The sequence below is a fragment of the Jaculus jaculus genome, chromosome 3, assembly GCF_020740685.1.
Source record: "Jaculus jaculus isolate mJacJac1 chromosome 3, mJacJac1.mat.Y.cur, whole genome shotgun sequence".
NCBI classification, from domain to species: Eukaryota; Metazoa; Chordata; class Mammalia; order Rodentia; family Dipodidae; genus Jaculus; species Jaculus jaculus.
Window position 1 is genome coordinate 42,090,651 of NC_059104.1, and position 5,455 is coordinate 42,096,105.

The following is a 5,455-nucleotide window of genomic DNA, read 5'->3' on the forward strand; positions in this document are numbered from 1 at the left end:
ACAATTTAAAATGTACCTTAGTTTATTTCAACTTTATTAGCAATTTTTGTACTTATAAAGTAAATGTAAATGAAAAATTTAGTTATTAAATCTTAATGACAGCTTGATTTAAATAGTTCATTCAAAAGCTCAAATCATTGCACATTCACATTAGGAATAATACATGGTCAGATGTTTAAAAGCCAGAAGACAATGGTTCATAGTTCATTACAAGTGAGATAACAAGAGGATTACTAACCTTTGTAGCCTGGGGATAATTTTTTTCTAGACTTCAAAAATATATGCATGGAGCAGTATTGATTAACTTATTGTTATACCTGATGATCAGAGGAAGCTCTCCCTTTATTTTTTTACTTGGTTCTTTTTTACTAGAGGGGATTATTTTTCTACCTCGTTAACACTTACCTTCACATTCCTAGTACAAAGCACCCTGCCTAAAGAAGCTTATGAGAGAGGATTTATTTTGGCTTATAGTTTCAAGGGGAAGCCTCATGATGGCAGGGAAAAGATGATAAAGCAGAAGCTGGGCGTTGCTATTGCAGATGGAAACAGCCACAGGAGAATGATCCCACCTCTGGCAAGAGGGGGCTAACTGGCTACAACAGCCCTAAGCCTACCCCCAACACCACTTACCTCCTCTAGCAAGGGTCAGCCTCCCAAACTGTCAGAAACTAAGAACCAAGCATGCAAACAAAACAAGTGATTTTTGTGGGGATATATAATCCAAACCACAAAAACCCCTGTTAAGAACAGTTTGTGGGATTGTCTGTTACTAAACTGAAATATTATCAGAGTGCAACTTCCTTTTGCTATTGTAGAAACTGGCAAATTGCTTTATTCCTTGTCTCACAGACTTTGATGAGAGAAATAATCAGGCTTAGGAGGTCTGCCATCTGTCTGTGGAAAATGAAATTATTACATGCATAGACTAGATATAAGTATAAGAAAGAGGAGGGTGACCAGCTGTGGTAGTTCCCCATAGACTTAAGTATTTTATTAAAGCTTGTAACTTTGGTCTCCAGCTGCCTGGCTGGAGGTGTCACTGATTATGTATCCAAAATCCATCCCACATTTATGCAGAAAGAACTGAGCTCAGTGGGGCACCTGCTGTTTTTCTGCTTTTTGTTGTTGCTGGCTGGTGGTGATTTTCTCTCTCTGCTTGAATTTGTGAATGGGAGCCAGCTTCTTCCACCACAGATGGACCTGGATCTATAAGCCTGAAATAAGTCCTTTCCTCCATAAACTCTGTTGGTTAGGATGTTCATCCAGTAACATGAAATTGTCTAAAACACCAGCTTTATATTTTCATATTTAAAGAAGATAACTCATCAGAAAAACACAACAAATCCATACATTGTCAATATATCCTTATTATGTTCAAACATTGCAACAAATAAGCAGCTAACATAGTAATGTGGATTAGATCTAGTGAAAAGCAGCAACAACTATTTTCCACATTAAGCTAAAGTTTTCAGCGTTATGACATTAATGATAAAGTTAAGTTTAATATTGTCTTAAATATAGTATTAGTTTAAGCAAATATTACTTTATTTTAAATTTATAGTTTTTATTTTAGTGTAAGAATTAGTGCATAATTTTTTCAAGATATTTTGATATGCTTATAGAAATGAACTTGAGGGCTGGTGAGATGGCTTAGCAGTTAAGACCTTTGTCTGAAAAGCCAAAGGATCCTGGTTCTACTCTCCAGCACCCACGTAAGCCAGAGGCACAAGGGGCTCATGCATCTGGAGTTCATTTGAAGTGGCTGGAAGCCCTGGTACACCTATTCTCTCTTTCTTTCTCTATCTCTCTCTCCCTCTTTCCCTCTTTCAAATAAATAACTAAAATATAAAAAAAGCTAAAAATTATTTTAAAAAGGAAATGAACTTGAGGTAAAATTTTAATTAAATAGTTGGGAGAAAAGAACATTTATTCTGTTTAAAATTTATATTAAACTATATTAACTCAGAAAAATGCATTTGGGGAGGAGAAAAAACTGGAGAAATGGCAAGGAAGTAGCACACAGGTATAAAGAAGAAGAATTGATTGAAAATTACTAAGGTTTGACAGGATATTGCAAGTCAGGTTTTAAAATGCTATTATAGATTCATTCAAGAATGCAAAATTATAAATATAAAGTAAATGTTGAGAGAAGGTCACAAGTATGGAAATTTTAGAATAAAGTAGGGAACATTTTCTTTACTATGTTTAAGAACTTTTGATGAAAATATAATTGAAAAACTAATGGAAATGATGACTATATAAAGTTATTTATTTCTGAAAAGAAAGTCTGAGATAATTACAGCTTTAATTGGCAAAATTTTACTTCTTTTTTAGTATCATACATGCTAGGCAATAACTCTACCAACTGAGCTACATCTCCAGTGAAATTTTGTATTTTCACAGAAACTGTGCTTCTAAAAGACAGGTAATGTTAAAAGAATAAATAAAAGTACAGTAGGTAAAGTTATTTGCCTTAGTTTGAAAAACATAAATATAATATGCAATTTTAAATAAATGTGCTTATTTATATTACTTTCTTTTATATTACTGTAACCTCAGTAATGCACAGTTAAAGGCCATTAATAAGTATTAATACAAAAAGGATTTCAAGTATATGATAAATCAAGTATATGATGTATTATGGTCTTGAATGAAGTTTCTATATTTCCTGCATCCTCACCAGAATTTCGTGTTTGCTTTCTTGTTGATCTACATTACTTCTTACATGTTTTTCTATTTTTTTCTTCCTTGATTCACTTTTAAAATTTATCCAGTATTTATAGTATTTTTATTTGAAGAAAAATTATTTAAATTATACCAAATATCAAAGTAGAGATATTATTTTGTTTTCTTTGATACATTAAAATATTTCTTTAAGTCAGGCATGGTGGCACACACCTTTAATCCCAGCACTTGGGAGCAGAGGTAGGAGCATCACTGTGAGTTTGAGGCCAGACTGAGACTACATAGTGAATTCCAGGTGAGCCTGAGCTAGAGTGAGACCCTATCTGGAAAAAACAACACACACACACACACACACACACACACACACACACACACACATATTTCTTTAAATTTTTAAAATTATTTTTAGTGACAACTTTTCTCAAAATAATTAGGACTAATGATTATTATGTAAAAATTGGAGAAATGTTCAACCTACTTTCTCTATAGTAGAAATTTATTGACTATTAGAAGAGCAAAGATTTTCCTGATTTTAAGGTGTTACAAAAATATGCTGTATGATAGCTTCTAAATGATAAACTTCAGTTTAAAAACTTTTAACAATATTTTAATTAAAATGACTATTAAGCTATTATCAGATAAAGTCCCAGTATTACAATGGTTTTAGAAGCTTCAATGGATATCAGATTGATGGCAAATTTCTTTTTTTCAAAATAGCTCTTCCCAAACTTTGTTTCTTTGGTTTGATAATTAAAAGTTACTTCTAAGAAAAATAAAACTTCCAACACATTTTAATCCTTTATTAATGGAGGATCTTAATTATGAAGAAATAATTAGATATCTTTTTGTTAATTTTATTGTTTCTTTTTTTTTTAACAACTACTACTAGAACCTGGATTTAATTCCTAGTACTTTAATAAAAAAAATAAACTACATTTTAAAAATGACAAAATAAAATCGGGGTTTAAAATAGATTCCTGAACTATTGACTTATATCCATCTTCTGATTCGCTTTCAGAATTTGGCTCATTTATAGTAGTTTTCCCAGTTTTCCAATCTTCTCCTGAATTCCAAGAATGTCCCTAAGAGAAATTTGGGATTCTTCAGTATTCTAACATTAAAATAAAATCTGATCTTATATAGAATAAGTAGTGTAACAAGAACTTTTTATGTTTTTGTCAGTACTGTCTGCCACTTTGGGTCATGATTTCTGTCACATTTGAACTTATCAACTTGTCCTGAGTACTGGATACTTCCATAATCTGTTACTTATGTTAGTAAAATTAACATAGAAGAGGTGCATTCAAAAGCCATAAAGAGACTTAACATTTGCATAACTTTCTGACATAATCCATCCCTTTTGTTGAGAGAGTACATTTTTATAACATTTAAGATCCATGCTATATGTTCTAAAACATACCTGACAATTTACTCATAGAGGTAGGGCAAAAGTCTAATGTCATTGAGAGAAAACTTTTTAATAGTCCATGCAATGTTCCCCAAAATAACGGAACTGTCCAGTTACACAGGGCTGAAGGAGAAACAGAAGGATTGCACTCACTCAGAACAAGGAAGTATGACAGTTCAGGTATGATATGAGCAAAATAGCAGACCAAAAACTCCCTAAGGGTTACACTTTAAATGGGATGCATTTCGTAATGATAGTAAAGGTACGGTAACAAGAGCAAAGGTCAACAGTTCACATTAAAGCAAAGAACAAATAAGAAGTAGGGCCCAGCCTTAAAACCCCCAGGCCGATTTCAGTGATGTGCCTCCTCTCCAGTAAGGCTCTCCCTCCTAAATATTAAACAACTTCCCAAAACAGCACCACCTGCTGGGAACAAGTATTCAAACACATGAGCCTATTGTGGGTATTTTACATTCCAACCACAACAGGGAGCAAGAGACGTTTTGAGGTCAACATCTTTTTTATTTATTTATTTATTTATTTATTTATTTATTTATTTATTTATTTATTTATTTATTTATTTATTTATTTGAGAGTGACAGACACAGAGAGAAAGACAGATAGAGGGGGAGAGAGAGAATGGGCATGCCAGGGCTTCCAGCCTCTGCAAACGAACTCCAGACGCATGCGCCCCCTTGTGCATCTGGCTAACGTGGGACCTGGGGAACCGAGCCTCGAACCGGGGTTCTTAGGCTTCACAGGCAAGCGCTTAACTGCTAAGCCATCTCTCCAGCCCTGAGGTCAACATCTTTAAATGGGCTTGTGTGAGGAAGAAAAGTAAGAGTAGTGATGAGTTTAGAACTGGCTGTTCTGAGTAAATCCAGGTAGCTGTGGGGACCTAGGAGTGGCCATAGTCTTCTCCTGGTGAGTGGAGGAAAAAGTGGGATTATACAGTGTAGCTGTAGACTTGAACACAAAAAAACCACACTTAAACATTTACTATTTCTTTAAGTACAACCAGAATGGGTTTCTTTTCTGAAAACAAAGGCAACATGCCAAAATAACATAACGCATAGGCAATTTAACAAAATAAAAAGGGAATATATATATCCCCCTCAGATCCATCCTTAGGCAATGTAAGTTGTATGAATGTAAATCCATCATTTTATAGAAAAGCAACACTCAATATCACAATGAATATAAAGACCATAAGATGAAATTTTATTTATTTATTCTTTTGGTGGGACTCATAAGTCTTTCCTCCATCCAATATTTTGTGGGAATACCATGTGGTAAGCCCATGGTTCAATCTACAGGAGGGAATAAAGCAAGCTAAGAGGTACAAAACTGCAATTCCAG